This window comes from Sus scrofa, chromosome 15 (assembly GCF_054392235.1).
Source record: "Sus scrofa isolate SSC_HxYL_T2T_F1_AM1 chromosome 15, Sscrofa_HxYL_maternal_Yorkshire_Landrace_v2.0, whole genome shotgun sequence".
In the NCBI taxonomy this organism is placed as follows: Eukaryota; Metazoa; Chordata; class Mammalia; order Artiodactyla; family Suidae; genus Sus; species Sus scrofa.
In genome coordinates, this window is record NC_139397.1 from 23,697,082 (window position 1) to 23,716,647 (window position 19,566).

Here is a 19,566-nt window from a genome sequence, read left to right on the forward strand (position 1 = left end):
TTGGTTTCTTCTAACCTAAGTTAATATGAGCCTAGTGTTTATTATGATATTAATATTCAATCACTTGTTATAGGAATGCAATTAGAAAGCTCTATTTTGTGAGGCCACATGTACTTACACTGTCACTCACAGAAGTAGATTTTGCAATTTTGCAATTAGTGTCCAGAAGGAACATTTACCAGCGGCTTTGCTTTTCTAGCAAGAATCAAGAGAGCGAGACAGTAAAATTGACCTGAACTTGCAGAAGAGTTCAAATGCTAAATCCTAAAATTAATTAGAAGATGTATGACCACCCTTGATCTTGATTCTAATCCAATTCTAATTAAACCTACACCATAAACCAAGAATTCACACACTGGGAAGGCTTATTTTTTATTTATTTAATTTTTTTTTTTTTTTAGTAACTCTATTTCATGCATAGGCTCAAAATAAGTTCTAATTAGCTAAGCTACTCACTGAACATTTTCAGTAGTTAGAAGCACAAAATAAAAGTTGAGCTAGCAAATAGAAAGCAGAGAATATACAATGATTTGGGAGATGGTAGAGTTGGATAGAAAATCCTTTTGTAGTCACAGTTTATTTAGTCTGAACAGTTTTATCAGCTTAGTAGCCTGCACTCATTAGTATACTGTCTTTTAGATTATCACAGGGGAAAAAATAAACCAAAAAATACCTGTGAAGTATAAGTTCCTTATCCTTGCCATTCAAGGCCCTACACCTCCCAATATATCCCTTTCATCTTCCAAAACTCAGCTCTGTGTGTTCCTGAGTCTCAGGGAACTAGACACTTCCCAGCATGCTTCAGTTCTCCCCTACCTCCATACTTTCCCTATCATCCTTTATGGTCTATACCAAATGTCTCCTGATTTCTGACCTATTTATTCTTCTGTGAACTGCCATGGCCCTCTGATTGTATCTACCTTGTTCCTTGATAGTCTATATTCCAAAAATTTTTCTAGATGCTAGGAGTACATCAGTGAGCAAAACAAATAAAAATATTTTCTCACAGGGAGATCATACTCTAAGACGATGAGATAGATAATAATCATATCTATAAATGATATAGTTTAGAAAGGGATAATGACCTTGGCAAAAATACAGGAGGAAAAAAGGATTGAAGACTTTGGAAGTGGAGGGAATTATAATTTTAAATCCAATTTTTAAGGAATACTTCAATGAAAAGGTAACATTTGTGCAAGTATTTGAAGAGCTGTGACTATTTGGAGAGGAGCTCTTGGGGAAGAAATAGTAGCCAAGGAAAGAGTTCTGAGATGGGAGTTTGGCTGGGGCAGATGATTGAGGTCAGGGAAGGAGTCATCCTGGGTCAGATGTTACAGGGCTTTGTTGGTAAACACAAGGACTGCTTTTACTCTACTTAAGATGGAAACCATTGCAGAGTTTTGAGCCCAGGAGCACCAAGACCTGATTTAGCATTACTCTGCATCACTGTTTCTAGCATCACTCTGAATACTGCATTAAGAATAGACTATAGTGGGGAAGGGTGGAAATGGGAATCTAGCCAGAGTCTACTATAACAAGCAGGGAGTTGACAATGGTAACTTGAATAGTAGCAGCACAGGTGATAAGAAATAGTTAACTTTCTAGATATAAATGGAAGGTAGGCCAGTATAATTTTCTGATAGATTGGATTTGTGGTGGAAGTGAACATGAGGAGTCAAAGAATACCCCAAGAGAATCCTGTATTATAATTAGCAAACTTACCATATTTTTCTGTCCACCCCTAAACTATTGAGCTAACACGTGTACTTACACATAAAGTCATACACTTGTAGTCCTCTTCAATAATTTAGACTAACTGATGGTCTATACAATATGGTTAATTTCTCTGCAGATTATAGAAATTAAAAATGAAATAAGGGTTAGTACCAGTTAAAAGATTTGAGAAGGCTAATTTTTTTTTTCTAATTTTAAATTAGATGTAATTTTGCTTCAGGCTAGCTGGAAGAGTTCTGTAAGTGACAATTTAAACTTAAATTAATCTCACTCTAAGCCCTTTTTAATAAAGCTTTTCTATGAAACACTGAAAAGCCAGCAAGATGAAGGCTGTAATGTTCCCAGGAATATATAATCTAAAACTATAACTTAATTTGAATTCTACTGTGCATTTTAATTAAATTCCAGATCTTTACAGACAATTAGTACACACATGTAAGACACATCTATCTAGAAGGTAATGTGAAGTGAAGAATTTAGGCATTTATCTTGATAGTTAAAGCTTCAAATCTAGCTTTGAAGGAAAAAAGTGTGAGTCAGCCTTGGAATTTCATTAAATATAAATACTAATTCCTAATTTGACAGTTATTCATTTCTGTGTTTGAATTAATCTGTATGGACATGGGCACTTTTTTTTTTGGTCTTTGACTTTTCTAGGGCTGCTTCTATGGCATAAGGAGGTTCCCAGGCTAGGGGTCGAATTGGAGCTGTAGATGCCAGCCTACGCTCGAGCCCCACGGCAATGCGGGATCCGAGCCACGTCTGCAACCTACACCACAGCTCACAGCAACGCCGGATTTTTAACCCACTGAGCAAGGCCAGGGATCGAACCCGCAACCTCATGGTTCCTAATCGGATTCGTTAACCACTGAACCATGATGGGAACTCCATGGGCACATTTTTGAGATGGATAAAAGTCTGATTCATGCAGACTTTGTGACTGAAAAAAGAGAAGTATTTTGCATCAGGATTGGTGTATTTCTTTTAACTTAAATTAGATGAAATTAGACAAAACTAGAAAGCTACATTAAATGTGGGATGGATTTTTTTTTGGAGAATCAATCTAAAGATAAAAATATATAGGAAAAGTTAAAGTTATGAAAAGAACCACAGAAAAATTCTATTACAATAAGTTGTTTTATTATTTGAACAATTTTGTATTATCTAAAGGAAGTTATTATGAATAGATTGACAATTCACACTCTCATCACAAGTTTAGAATCTAGGTGTCTATGTCCTAATATGGCTGACTTTTGGTTGTTCATTTTCACCTGAAGGAAGATGTTTATTTAAAAAGTGACATGGAATTCCTGTTGCGGCTCAGTGGATTAAGAACCCAACTAGCATCCATGCGGATGCAGGTTGGATCCCTGGCCTTGCTCAGTAGGTTAAGGATTCGCTGTTGCCATGAGCTGTGGTATAGGTTGCAGATGTGGCTTGGATCTGGTGTTGCTGTGGCTGTAGCATAGGCTGGCAGCTGCAGCTCTGATTTGACTCCTAGCCTGGGAACTTACATATGCTGTAAAAAGACCAAAAAAAAAAAAAGTGGCATGGTCATTCCAGGTAAAGGGGACAGCATGATTTAAATAGCAACTACAACTTAAGGAGAATAATTGTGTTATTATAGGCTTATTTAATCAGCGGAAGTGACCAATGATTTGTTATAAAATACATAAATATTAGTGGATAACTCATTCCAGCCACATAAAGGGCCTTAACTTTCTCGCACCAAGGCAGAGGAAATCTTATGTATAGCACATGATGTTTTAAATAACAAATGAAAGACCATTGAAATGCAAAACCTTGCTATAATGTGTTCATTCTTTGGAGGTAAACTAGAATAATTGTAAAAACACACAAAAATAGTGGCAAAACATATATAAGAAGTAGATGAGCACAAATAGAATTGTTGCTTCACACCAAACAATTTACAAGTATTTTTCTATAATTCAACACGATAATTGTTGAGTACCTACCATCTACCAGGCTGTTATAAGACATAGGAACTTGAAAGATTGAACAGTGACAATAGCCATGAATTTCCACATATAAAATCAGGTAAATATGCACTGCAGTATGTATTATATTACTGGGAGGGAATGGTGTATTATTGAATCCATCTTTAATTATATGAAAATATCTTTATTATACATATTACATGTCAAGCATTATGTATTATGTATAATTATTCATTTTGTATCTTTGTTATTATACATTTATTAATTATAAAAATATCTTTATTACATATCTCACTTTTGTTTTCAAGAAACTTAGTATATCATGGAATAATTCTGTATGGACATTAAATCACAGGTATGGCCAGTTCTTTTAGGCAAATTAAAATTTAGATGCATCACTGGAAATACCTGACTCCCTGGAAGTTACAGGAAGAATACCTGTATATATAAAACTTGAGCTATGCTGGAAATTAATATTTTCCAAATATGTGGAAATATGATTGGTTGGATGGATGAATAGATAAATATTCCTTTCAGATATAAAGCATGGATGAATAAAATCCTGTGTAATATATTCATTATATAATATATTCATAACAAAATATTTATTTTTCAGTTTAAGTAATAGTCACAATTCATGTTCTATTTCTGTATGGATATTGAGTAAAAGGAAAATGCATTATGAAAAGACAAGAATAGACACTAAATTATGGCATTGTTTCATCAAATTCCTGCCTCAGGAATCTTTCTGAAGTGAACGCTTATATGTTTTGTCTTTATATCCCTCCTTCTTACTTCATTTAAGCATCTATTAACTAGTACTCCTACTTTGAATATTCAGTATTTTTCTTTGCTTTTTTACCCAGTTTATAAATCTTTAGGGTAACCTCATCTAGATACTGTCTTCTTGAATTCAGATCCACAGTACTCATCCTTAAAGGTATTCTTCTCCTTGAGTCCACATAACTTTGATTTCTGATGACCAGTAATATTTATAAAAGAAGATTTAGCGAGTCAATTCATGGTTGCTAACATTTTTGTTTTACCATAAAAAAAACAATTCAACATAATTATATCTCTCATTGCTATAATTTTATTAGGAAAAAGGATTTAAACCCCCAACATAGGAAATACATATTAATATAATCTTATGATTTGTTTTAGTTTACTTTTAGCTTTCCCCCACCCAATTTTTCCATGGGTCAGTGAAAATGTCTTCCTCAAATTAATTAATTCTCTGACATAGGCTTTGGGGACTGCAGGTCTGCCTCTTGACAGTTTTAATTCCTTACCACCTATCTTCTCTGCAGTCCTTACTTTCTGCCTTCACCCCTCGCCAACACTCAGGATGGTAACCATGACCACACAGTAGCCAACTCCAATAAGTGTCGTTTTCCTTGCATTGGATGTGCTTCCAGTATTTGACAATCAACCATCCACTTCTTTATAAAGATTTTTGTGATACTGCTCCAACTTGGTTTTACTGTTTTGTGACATCCTTTTTTTTTTTTTTTTTTTTTTTTTTGGTTTCCACCTCTTTTCACATAAAAATGTGCATTTACATTGAGTAATTTAAAAAAATGTGCATTTATAGTCTCTGATAACAGTTTTTAACTTGACATACTTCTTCCCTCAGTGATGTATTCATTTTCAGAGTTTCAACTCTTACTCTTTTGAAATTGACTCTAAAGCATTTTCAGCTATAATTTTGCTTATCTCATGACTCAGTAGTTCATTTTTAAATATATGCTACAAAATAGATGCTATTAGAATTCCAGACTAAAGCCATCAAAAATAGAAACATATTCCACTGTCTTTCAATTATTCCCTTTTACCTAGTATACAATCCAGACCCCCCACACATTTTTTTTTAATTTTAATTAACATTTCTAGAACAACTCATTCACTTGACAAATAATAACTTTTGAAATGTTTTTTTCTTATTAACCAGTCATCAAGTCTTCTTCGAAAGTTCTCACAATCATTTCTTTTCTTTTTTTTCACTTTCAGGCTGTATGTTGTGTTAAGGGTAAGTGATTTATTTGGGGGGTATGATAATTGCATGTCTAAGAAATTTTCTGTAATTTTTTATTCATCCATGTATGCTAAATGCCTGCAAAGTTCATATTGATCAAAATGTACTAATTTCCTATCTAGCTTGACTCTAAGCTAATCTATTGTAAAAAAGTTTTTACAGTAAAATCGGTAAAGTGATATTTTTTTAGATTAGATACTATACTCCACATTGGTACTTTTAATGGCTTCCAAACTATGGCTTCCCATTCCTTTTCACACTTTCCAGTTTGGTTCCAGCTCTATATTATTTGAACAAAACATAATAATGAATTCATAATAATGAATTCAACCACATGAGTTAAATGAACTGAAGAATTTATTTTAGTACCCAAAGCCTTAGTATCCTGATCCTCAGCACAAGCACAGCAGTTGGCACATAGTAGGTTCCTAAGAAAAAGATATATATTAGGCATTCATTTCCTTTCCACCTATTTAAATCTGCCTAGTAGTTTCAAACTTCTGCACTTTTTCTAATCCCTCCCTGTCTACAGGAGTGTTAAGCACATTGTAATTATTATATCATATAATCCTCAAATTTGCTGCTCAATTTTACTGATGAGTGTTTGAAGCCTATAGAAGTTTAAAACCTGACAGATTAGGGACCATGTGGAATGTTACACAAAACATTGGGGATTTGATATTGTAGAAACTATGCTGCTCTTCCTTGTCTTTGTAAAATCTGAAAATTCTACTTTGGCCATTTAATTTCTAAAAGTAGATTGTAAAATTCATGAACATTATAAAGTCTGTTACTGAGAAGTGAGGTAGAATGCCAACTGAGCCAGGTGACCGGGCTTCACTATGTTTTGTCACTAAATAACTGTGTGGTCTTGGACATGCTACTTTGTGTTTTGGACATCAATTTTCCTTCCTGTTAAATGAAGGTACCCAAATAGCTATGTAATAAATATCACTAAGCTCTAAATATTGTGGTTGTCATTATCATAGTCTGACATAAAATAGATTGAAATACAATTTCTTTATAAAACCGACAAAGAATATATATCTGATTTATCAGATCATAATTTGGCTGTGAATAAAGAATCAGGTGCTAAGGATAGAATTTATGAGATAAAGAATGTAATCTTCTCGACAAAATGAAAACCCAAAGTAAAAACTGATTTAATATAGTCAAACATCTGGATATGTGACTAAAATCTTCAGCTTTCATGTGGCTGTTTGATTTTGTGTGAATAATATCAACTTAAAAATGTTAGGACAAACTACCAGGTATAAAATAAATAAACAGCAAAGATTCATTGTACAATACAAGGAAATATAGCTGTTAATACATAAAAACTTAAATGGCGTAAATCTATAAAAATACTGAATCACTATGTTGTACACCTGAAACCAACATAGTAATGTAAATCAAGCATACAATAAAAATACTGGAACTAAATTCATATCAAAATAAATAACCGGGCTTACCTAATTTGAAAAAAAATTAATTTTTGATTAATTTAGCCTTAAAGATAAAAGACAATAATAATTATTTTGGCATTTAAAATATTTTCTATTATTTTATAAAATATATTTAGCAAAATATCGAGGTACATACCGAAGAATAAGTGATTCTGCATAAAATACATTTTTTCTACTTTTTATTGTTTTCCCATTAATTCTAATTTGCTAAATCATAGATTATTCACCTCTTCTTACATTATACCTTTTTCTAGTGATGAACTCTCACCTAAAAACAAAACAAAACAAATTTGAATTTAAAAAATTGTTCAATGTCACAAAATATTAAGTGAAAAAGATGAAAAGAGAGTCAATTAATATTTATATATTTCTTGATAGGTACTCTTTTATATTTCATGAACCAAGAAAATAGCCCCAAATTTCAGTGAATATAATTTCAGGGTTGTAGAATGGTGGGGTGAGGTTTCAGTCACCTGGAGTATCATCGGTAGGTTAAAAGTTTAAATTATGATGGAAATTAATTTTAAAAACATAACAGCAGGCCTTTTAACTATGAGGCAGAAAGCATATAGTCTCTTATGGTAGAAAGAAGTATAATTAAAAAGCTATCAATAGTCTGTCATTGTCAAAACTACCTTTGTCACCTGAAGCATATTCTTTGTAATTATATTTTAGGCTTTAAGCTAGATCACCATTAACCTCAGAAAAAAAAGTAAGCATTGCTATGCTTTCTGGTGTGAGAAATTATATCATCATGTAAATTAAACCTCATTCAGCAGTCAAATTAGATTTGGGAAATGATTGAGTATTAAACCTACTCGTTTATATTATCAAATGACACCACCCTGAGAGCATTAGGGGAAAAGAGGAAGAGTTTCCCTTCTTTTGAAAGATTTCAAGATTCCTTATATGTATTGAATATGATTTTGAGCAGACATCAGAGAAATAAAATTGAAGCAATAGAAGGGAAATGCAAAGATATTTTTAGCCTTTCCCTAATGATTTCTTTTCAGCTCTCAGACAGTACAAAATGAGTCAACACTTAAGTAAGCCAGAAATAATATAACGAGTCTGCAAAATTATAGCTACCTACAGCTCAGATCTTCAATCAAGTAATTGTTAAAGCCTCACTCACTAGGAGAAGGAACAAATATGTTCTCAATTGAGCTTGCTTAATATTTTTAACCTTATTGTCAAAGAAAGGAGTCATAATTATGAGCACAATACATGAAGCAGAAAGCAGCACGATTGCATCGTCCTAATGATTAATGTTTTTCCCCAAGGTGGTCTCTTCAGTGGTAGATGAAGGAATTCTATGCAGCTTTCTATCCCTGATAAGATGGTGGAGCCTAATGCCAAATCATCAGCTACTGTCTTTCCTGAGTACTACTTGTAAAAAGTTATGTTAATTGATATAAGTGATTATCAGCTGTATGCAGGATATAGCCTAAAAGCAAATGTGCAGTCATATTGATCTAATGTTGGAGACACAGGGCACACTGGAAGGTACTCTATTGTAGCATTATTTGCAAAGAAACCTATAACACAAGGTTTTTCTACCTTGATGTGATTGTCATTTTGGCCAGAAAACTCTGTGTATAATAGCATGTTTAGCAGCATCCCTGGCTACTAGCCATTAGACGCCAGTAGCAACCACTCATCCTCAGTTGTGACAAACTGTCCCCTGGGAGGCCAAATTGCCCCCAGTTGAAAACCACTTGTGCAAGAGCCTTGGAAGTACTATAGAGCACAAATGTTATCTGTATCTATACATCTATATGAATAGACACAGACACACATACACACACACACACATATATTCACAACTCTATTTACCATTATATACATCTATATACCATCATATAATATATATACATCTATAAACACTTATATGCATGTATATCAATATATACATATATACAATCATATGTATATATATTCAATTGTATATGTATATATTACATTTATAATACATAGATATAGCATTATATATAGAGAGAAGCATACAGGTATACATGCAATATATGCATGTATATGTATTAATATATGATATACATTTATATACACATATATATTGTATTGTGTGTATATATGTATATTTATATGTCACAAAACCATAAAGTCTTAAAACATATAATATTATTGCAGAGAGGATTAAGATGGCAGAATAGAAGGACTGGAGCTCAAATTCTCTCCTAAAAAACACCAAAATTCACAACTAAAGGCTGAGCAATCTCCACCCAAATGGACTAGAAACCTTAAAAAAGATACCCTACTCCAGAAGAAAAAGAGGAGGGCACATCAAGAGGTAGGAGGGGCGATTTCATGATATAAACAACCCCACACCATTGTGGTGGGAAGCTCCACAGACTGAAAACTAACTGGTTCACAGAGACTCACCTACAGGAGGGAGAGTTCTGAGCCCCACATCAAACCCTCATGTGTGGGGATCTGGCACTGGGAGAGCCACTGGAGCATCTGGCATTGAAGGCCAGTGGGGCTTGTGTGCAGGAGCTCCACAGGACTGGGGGAAACTGAGACCCCATTCTTAAAAGGCGCACATGGACTTTCACGTGCACTGTTTCCCAGGGCAGAGTGAGGTCTCCATAGGAATCTGGGTTCTTGGAGGACATCCTGGGAAAACAGGGGTGAATGTGGCTTGTTGTGAGGGATGGACATTGAAAGCAAAGCTCTCGGGAATATTCAGCAGCTTGCCTGTCTCTGGAGGTGACCATTTTGGGAAAATCTGGCCCCATTCATCAGTCAATGCTGAGAAGCCCCAGGGCAAACAACAATCCAGGTAGGATCACAGCTCCGCCCCTCAGTAAACAGGCTACCTAAAGACCCCTCAGGCACATAGCTGCCTCTAACCCCATCCAGAGGCTAAGCGCCACCCACCAGAGGGATTAGAATCAGCTCCACAAACCAGTGGGCAGGCATCAGCCTCCCCCATCAGGAAGCCTACAGCAAGCCCCCATACTCACTTCAGCCACAATGGGGGGCAGACACCAGAAGTAAGAGAAGCTACAACTCTAGTATCTGTAAAAAGGTCACCACACCAAAAACCTATCAAAATGAAAAGACAGAGAACTATAACTCAGATGAGGGAGAAAGAAAAAACCCCAGAAAGTCAGCTAAGCAATGAGATTCTCAGCCTCCAGGAAAAAGACTTTAGATTGTTGATGCTGAAGATGATGCAAGACATTGGAAATAAACTGGAGGCAAAGATGGATAACTTACAGGAAACACTGACCAAAGAGATACAAGATATAAAACTTAAACAAGAAGAGATGCAAAATATAATAACTGAAATAAAACATTCACTAGAAGCAGCTAACAGCAGAATACAGGAGGCAGAAGAAGGAATAGGTGAGGTGGAGGACAGATTAGTGGAAATTATGGATGCAGAACAGAAAAGAGAAAGAAGATTGAAAACAAATGAAGAGAGTCACAGAGAACAGAAAAGAGAAAAAAGATTGAAAACAAATGAAGAGAGTCACACCAATATCCGTATTATAGGGGTGCCAGAAGGAGAAGAGAGAGAGAAGGGGACAGAAAAAAGATTCCCAGAGATAATAGCCGAAAACTTCCCTAACATGGGAATGGAACCACTCACTCAAATCCAAAAAACACAACGAATACCATATAAAATAAACCCAAGGAAGAATACACCGAGACACATATTAATCAAACTAATCAAAATTAAAGACAAAGAGAAAATCTTGAAAGCAGCTAGGGAAAAGAAACAAATAACATACAAGGGAACCCCAATAAGATTATGGGCAGATTTTTCAGCAGAAACTCTGCAGGCCAGAAGGGAGTGGCATGATATACTTAATGTGATGAAAGGAAAAAACCTCCAACCAAGATTATTCTACCCAGCAAGGCTCTCATTCAGATTTGAAGGAGAAATCACAACCTTTCAGATAAGCAAAAGTTGAGAGAATTCAGCAACACTAAACCAGCCTGACAACAACTACTAAAGGAACTTCTTTAGGCAGAAAAGAAAAGCCCGCAACAGGGAACAAAAATGCCACAAATGACAAGGCTCACCGGTAAAGGTATATACACAGTAAAGATATGAAATCATCCATGTACAATTATACCACCAAAATCAAAAATCATGAGAAGAGGTGTGTACAAATGCAGGACACTGGAGATGTACTTGCAATTAAGAGACCAACAACTATAAAACAATCATTTGACATCATTCTTGGAATGCTGAGGTCTTCTTAGATCTGATTCTGATTTCTTTTCCATCAAAGAATTTATGATAATTACAATTAAATAATGCAACTGTACAATTAAATGATACAGTTCTGCAATTGTATTATTAATAACCATTTCTCTCCATGGTATGATGTAAGGTCTATAATGTCTTGTTTATCACATCACCTAGAATGGTGTAATGCCTGTATTGAAGAATCAATAAGATGTAACAAATTTTGAGGATATATTTATATAATTACACTATTTTTAACCAATTTATGCAGTTTATATTTTACTTATTTTCAGAGGGTGTATTATTTTTGTTATTCTTACCAGTTAAGTTATTCTTTTTATTATGCTATATAAAATATTTAATGGTATATAAGGCTTTCTTCTTTATAAATTTTAGTTTCATAATATACACAATTTTAATATGATGCTAATTTTTAAAGAGAAATTGAAATGTAATAGATAATACTAAATAGTAAAGATGAAAGCCATACAAAATGGGATAAAGTATAGAAAAAATTTCCTATTTGTCTAAGCATATTTTCTATTCCACTTCTTCAGAGGGAGTCACTTAATCTGTTTCTTAAGATCCATGATATAATAATCTGTGTGAATGTAATTGTGTTTAAATATATGTATTTTATTCTGTAAAAAAATAAAAATAAAAAATAAACTGGTAAAAAAAACAAAAAAATGGTTAAAAAACCCATATAATATTATTGTAGTGTTTTTACAAATCAAAGATGCCTTTGATAATAATATATTTGTATATGCCTACATATTTCACTGTGTATACTCTTTTTAGATGTAAAATTTTGCAGTAAAAAGCAAAATTGAGTGAGAGGATTCTGTGCAACACATATAAAAATCATAAGTGCTCCTACCTTGTGGGGAAAAACTGTGAGTCTATATGTAGGTCAGCATGTCAGGAGATTGGGATGCACGTGGAGGACGGGTGCAAGATGATGCCCAAGAGAGGAGCAAGAGCCAACTCTTGGTAATACGTAAAACTCAGCACAGCCTAGAGAGAAGCATAAATCAGGATAGCTTCATGATTGCACATGGAAATAAAAGTTAATAAATCAGGCAAAAAGATCTCTCGTATGGACTTTATCATTTCATTTGCCCTTATTTCCTTGTTTCTTCCATTGGGATAACTTCTCATTCCAAGGCATTATTTCCAGGAGGAGGAGACAGTGTCTCTTGTGCCAGTTATGAGAGACACTGAGGTCAAGTCCCTTTCCAAATATGCAACAAAAATATATAGCCTGAACCAGTTTCAGAAATACCTCCATTTGAACTAGTGTTCCTTAGAATTAAATAACTTAATGTCCAGGAATGCTTTTTAAATTCAGAATACTCCTTGGCTGAACAACTCATAATCCTGCAGTGCATAGTTTACCTGATCTTCAGCAGCCTAACAGGAGTCTAGGTAGTGGGGTTTGGAGTAGTTCAACTTCATTGGAGAAAAAGACAGATTGCAGATCTGGAACGTGGATTTCTACCCACTGGTGCATGGAGGACAAGGGAACAAAAATGTAGCAAATAATATATTAAATACCTATTGTATAACAGGAACTTTGAATATAACATGCATGCAAAGGTCTCTCTATTGAGTAGAACCTGAGATTCAGGTAGACCAGGATGTAGATGTTCCCTCCTACCTGACCCTCCCCCCCCCCACTTCTTCAGAGCACAGTGGGAAGAAAATGAATCCTCACAGTGATAGAGTCACATACATGGTCCAAAACAGGTAGCCAGCCACAACTTCCGATTCTTCTTTGGAACAGGAGTTCATTGAAAGCAACTCAAAACTTTTCATAAATGGAGTTTGTGAATAGATGTAATAGAAACCAGAGGGCAGGGAGATAAAAAGGCCCCCTGAAGTAATGTAAGAAAAATGTTGCTATGTCTAAATATGGTGTCTGGAAGAATGAGCTAGACCCTGCATCTTGATTCATGTATCCAGAGAAATCAGTGGAGGACCCAGTGTGAGCCTATGTTTGAATCTATACTCACGTCATCCTGTCCACTGAGAAGAAGTCCAGGATATAAGGCAAAGCTGAAAGACTGTTACCCTCCTCTCCAACTATTTTGCTTATCACCCCTGAGAGCTGTCGATCCAGGAATAGAATTACATTTCCATAGAAGTCAGTGAGAGAACACAGCCATTCAAGCTGTAGAAGACAAAGGATCTTCCTTCAATAAAGAAACAGGTACCCAAGTCCTGTGCCACCACTTGGCTGGCCTGATAAGGACCGTTACCAGTGGCATTAAGGCCATAGTCACATATGAATTCCTCTCCTTGATTCCTTTTGAGATTTCTTATCTTAAGGGATACAGTAATAAGAGAGAGCCAAAGTCTTGCCTACTTGTCATAAAGGAAAATGGTCTAGTGAATTGTGGGCAAAACAGGCTGGGGTTTAGGCAACACTGGATTATACAAATATAATTTTATTTAATTCTTCCTACAACCCACTGGTGTAGGGATAATAATCTTAATTTTTATATTTGAAGTGGACATCAGGTTTATTGAGGTTAAGTAACTTATATTTGCAAAGCCAGTAAGTGATGTGGTGGGAATCATACCTGCGTCCATTTGATAGCAAAGCTACTACATGATTCTGACTACAGCAGAATCCTACCATCTGTTTATTGAAGAGCAGGGTGCCAACATTGTTTTTCAGGATGGATTATGAAAAGAAAGGGTAGGAGTTAATTAAAGACAATTTTATCTTGATTTGGCCCTACCTAGGACCCTTTCTTTCATAAAAGCAAACATGCCAAATTAAAGTTGTCAGCTGTCAGAATTACCAAAAATAAACTGTATCTTATTCTTCTGGCTGGCTTCAAGTGTTGATAGGTAAAGTACTCTTTGGACCAGTTTGTATTTTGTAGATGAATGACCCTGTTTCTATCTTTGCTTGGCAAACATTAAAGGCTAAATAAGCAAGCCCTTCTTCTACACAGATCAATATATCTCCATAAATGCTCATTAACATAGAATCCTTGTTATTTTACAATCAATTGGGCATACCTAGAACTTTGACCCTAAATTTCAACAAAAGGCACAATGTCCTTGAAAGTTATATTGCTAATGATTTGATCCCCAGCAAAAGAAACTTTCCTACAAGAGGGAGTTACAACATTTTGCTTCTAATTATAAAATGAACAGAGGACTAATTAGATGTTTTAAAACCCAAAGGAAAAAAATTCATAGCTTTTCTTCTAAATATAAAATTGTCTGAATTTAAAAGATCTGATCTCAATTATTTAGGACTTGATTTCTTAAGATGTTACTTTTTTTTTTCTTTTAATTTTATGTCTGCACCCATGGCATAGGGAAGTTCCTGGGTCAGGGACTGAATCGTAGCCACAGCTGCAATCTATGCCACCACAGGTGTGGTAACTCCTAATCCTTTAAACTACTCTGCCAGGCTGGGATCAAAGAGAAACATCTACAGCAACCAAAGAGGCTACAGTTGGAATCTTAATCCACTGTGCCATGGCAGGAACTCCAAGATGTCTCTGTTTTAATAGAGTCAGAAAAGTCAAATCTGGAGGCAAATTTGTTGTTTGTAGAGATAGTTTAGGCCAAGTTTTCTTATTTTTTGGCAAGGATGAGTTAATTACTGAAAAAAAAATCCAGAAAATTCCTTTTTTTTTAGATTCTAGTTCTGAACACTTTTATAATAGTTTTAAAACAAATTTTGGCAACACCCTGTAAAGTGATATTCTACCTCCATTTGTATTAAGAAAACACATTAAAATTTAAAATCTCATGTCTCCAACTTAAAGTCCTGATTAAAAAACAAAACAAAACAAAAACATCCACCTCACAGGAAGACCAGTAGTTTCTTTTGGAAAGCATACCAGTATATGAACAAAGGGTCCAGTCTTCCTATGTTTTTAAACAGGAAATTAAAAAAAAAAAACAAAAAAAAAAAACTAACTAACTCTTAAAAATCTTTCAAGTAATCATACAAACTATAATTTCACTAAACATTGTAGCTTTGTGTCAAGCTACCGCATTTGGATGGCAGTTGGCTGCCAGGGACTTTAGCCCTTCCAGCCTTCCAGTTCAGTCCAGTTACAGAATGGATAATCAAAGCTGAGAATGAGTCAAAGGGAAGGTGTATCAACTCCATATAAACTTTTGAAAAGCACTGAAGTGCAAAGTAAGTAATGATGATGTTAATTGCATATGAATGTAATTAATTTGTACATGAAGAGATTTTTAGTATGCTATTAGCTTCATAACAGCTTAATATACAAGAAGCCAATCTTTAGTTAGCTTGCTAGAAGTATGACAAACTGCTTGTTACACATTTTTTAAAGATTGAATGGATGGATTAGTTTTCCAGAATGTTTGATTAGCCCTTCTACTGCATATTTTAATTAGTGTAGAAATTAATGTTAATTGAAAAACTGGATAAAATATATAGCAAAAATGCAAGTCATCTTGCTTTATATGCAACCAGAAATTCATGAAGTGCAAGGATTAAATCTATGATTTTTTTCCCCTAACGATGGCACTTATTCTTGATTGATGTTCTCATTCATTTTTTCTTTGATTGTTGATGGAAGTACTTAGAATGTAAGGTAGAGAGGAAGCAAAATGAAAAAAATACTCCAAACAGTTTTTACAATGAAAATTTCTCCCCAACTTTCAAAAGGTAATTTCCGCATTGCCAATTTTAGGCATTTGTTATTTTCCTGTTTTTTCCATTCGCTTATTTGAGCAAACTCTTTTTATTACAATACTATAAACATGTCATTCTTTTCATGTGAGGAGAAAAAGAAAGGGAAAGAAATAATAAGAGACAGCTCTTCTCCAAATCCTAGTGTCTTTTCTGCTTTAGCGACTTGACTTTGAGATATATTTTGTCAAGTTAGTGCCAACACCAGACAGATAAAGGTGGATAACTATAGAAATAAAATTAGACTTCACATATTAAAATGGGTTTGAAAGTTTGATAAATTATTTTTAATAAAGTCCTTTATAAAAAAATAAATTATAGCATTACAGTTATTATAACTTAATAATGCTGGAATTCACATTTATTCATAGTTTTTTTTTGTTCAGTGCTACATGAATAAAATAATTAATAGTGACTTCTTTCCCATAGTAACTTGGCCTGTGTTAAACATTGTGAATAGGCAAAGGTTTCATTTGGAAACCAGGGTGCATATTGCTTCATTTATATATTATGCATATTGCCAATAAAAACAGAATAACTTGACAGTATCCACTGGTAATAGAACACAATCCATAGGTCTTCAGAGAAAACTGTCTGCCATTTAATAACCCTATTTTGTCCTCCCACAAAATGCCCAGAATTTTATGAAACTGTTGCTAGTCAGCTCTCCATGAGCAGGTGTTAGCTTCCTATATAATTTGAAAACAAAATTCCTCTTATGGCATATGTCCTTCTGTAGCTAATTGTAGACCCTTGAATGTAGTAGTCTGCATTAAATATTGTATAATATATAGATAGAAAAAATTTTTTTCTTCGGTCATATCATATCAGCCTTCTCCTGCTCTGCTTTAATCTTGTCACATTTCTCCTAACAATGGCCATTTTATATCCTAGGTCAGTCTAGAATTACAATCATAGAACTGTTTTTGATTAATCCTTTCAGTTCCCATATTTCTTTAGTCACTTGCTTTTGTTTTATCATATTTTTTCTTTCTTCTTGAGACATTTGTCTCAGTTTTTGATTCCTATAAATTCCTTCCCAACTTCCCTGTCTCCAGGCTCTCTGAAGGACATAAACTTTAAATCTTCTTACTGTCATCTAAGCCATATTACCTTGGAAAATAATAGCTATTATTGAATGACCCCTTATTCTATGCTAAAGAAGTATGTTGGCCACTTTGCTTTCATAATTTCACAGAGCCCTTGTCATCATCTGGTGATTGTTATGCTTTTGGCTTTATTTACTAGCCTAAGAAAGTGAGGCTCTAAAAGGGGAACATAAAATGTGGCAGAGCATTGCATCAGGGCCAGTTGATTCTGCCTTCAGAGCCCATGATCATAAATACCAGATTATTTTCATGAAGCCACCATTTTATCATCTGGAAATTAGAACTTAAAGAATATCAAAGGCCATCAAAGTCCTAAACTGTGAGAGCCTACCTTCGCCATGGTTCCATTGTAGATTCACCCTCAATTTCTGTCATACCTGCCTTACATCTCATTGCTCTGCCATGTTTGTTTTTTGTTGCCATTGCATCCAGACTCCTGAAAGACAGTTTTAATCTATTTCCCCTTAGCTATTCTTATACATTCTTATTAAATCTTACCCAGGGTGATACTTCATGATTGTGCAGAGAGGCCAGAAGGAATGAACAGCAGCTGTGTCAGTAAACTGTGCTCCCTGGAACAGAGCTGTGTCTACTCAGAGGGAAGGTTGCTCTTACTATGTAGCAGAAAACCACTGTCTTCTCCTTAAGCTTTTAGCCCACAATACAGTATATCCCTTCTAGAAAGTGCTTTGTTCTCATTAGCACAAAATTCTCCCATGGCTCAGCCAGAATCCTGTCTCACATGATATATCCTGAATTAATTTCATTATTGTGTAACAAGTTATGACAAAACAACACACATTTATAGCTCACATTTTTGTGTGAGTCAGGAGTCCAGGCACAGATTCATTGGATACTCTACTCACTGTCTCATAAGACTGCAGTCACAGTGTTGGCCAGGTTGTGTTCTCATCTAGAGGCTTCTAATTCTAAGCTCTCTTAAGATTGACAAAATTTATTTCCTTGTTGCTGTACAACTTATGGAGCATTGCTTCTTCAAAATCAGAAAGGGAGCTAGATCCCTACTGTTTCAAATCTTTCATTCAAAGACCCTCCATGAAAGGGCTCACCTCATTAGGTGTGGCCCATCTAGAATAATATTCCCTTTAATTAACATTAACTTAAAGTCAGCTGATTGGAGGCTTTAATTACATGTGAAATATCCTTTCACTTTTGCCATATTCTATTGGTTAGAAGTGAATTATAGCTTCTGTTCACACTCAAGGGAAGGGGATTATATCATTGTAGGCCATCATAGCATGACTCCTTGCTCAGATAGTGATTTTCTATCCTTGGAATTCCTAGAGATATTTTGTTTGTCTCTTCACAATTATCACGTGTTATACAGTGGATGATTATTTGGTATTTACTACTGGAAACTGCCTCTAGCTTTCCTTTCCCATCTCCTGTTTTTTCTATACCACTCCACGTGCTCTGTGATTGATTTTTGTTTGTTTGCTTGTTATGTTTAGTGTGTATGGTCTATCTGCCCTGGATTAAACCTTTTCAAGGAATCTTTCTCTTGTGCACCGATGTATTCCTATGCTTGGAACAGTACAGGATGCATTGCAGACTCTCAATAAATGTTAAATGAATGGTTGTAATGTGCAGTTGTTTTCTTCGTATTCTCTCTAATTAGAGTGAAAGTTCCTTATTATCAAAATATCATTCCTTTCAGACTATTCAACTATGTCAAAACATTTTCTATTGTTACCCCACCATTACAGTAGTAATGATGAAAGCATGCCCCTCATTTCTAAATAGAAGAAATGCATGCTATACTGATATATTATCAAGATTATAAAACCAAGAATATACATATGTTAAAAAAACATTATTTTATTCTAAAATAGAAGTGCTAATATTGTCTCATACTCCAACCTATTGTCCCCTGCATGAATTCCCCAATATTATAGCAGCAGTGTTGCTGTTCAATAATAAAATGTTTGATGATTAGTCTTTGCTTCATTATGACTCTGTTGAAACTACACTTAGATGCTGTGCTAAGTGAGTTAAAAAATTAGATGAAATGTCTACTGAAGAACTTTCAGTTTTATTATGAGTTTTTTCAAGTAAATGATTGACTGGTTACCATAGGATTGGGGTACTGTTATTCCTGGCCAGAATTAGAAAATTGATTGTATTCATAAAAGAGTGAAATGAGAATGGTAGGGTAAAATCTACATGTGAGAGGGGTTGTATTGCAATGGCTACTGAATTACTTATTTTGTGATGTAAATATAAAACTACAAATTCAAATTAGCATTTGGGGAAAAAAAAGTTGAACCAACTTAAGGTTAAGTGCTCTTTGAAGCACTGGTAGGGTTTATTCTAAGTTTAAGCAAG

At 34.6% G+C, this 19,566-nt stretch overlaps 1 protein-coding gene and 1 pseudogene across 5 annotated transcripts in view; one reads left to right on the forward strand and one right to left on the reverse strand.

Annotated features, from left to right (window-relative positions):
- The window catches only part of LRP1B (LDL receptor related protein 1B), a 1,884,722-nt gene that overhangs the window by 109,912 nt on the left and 1,755,244 nt on the right, over positions 1-19,566 (forward strand). The window lies entirely within an intron of this gene.
- Positions 12,337-19,566, reverse strand: part of LOC110256980 (PAT complex subunit Asterix pseudogene) — a 32,705-nt pseudogene continuing 25,475 nt past the window's right edge.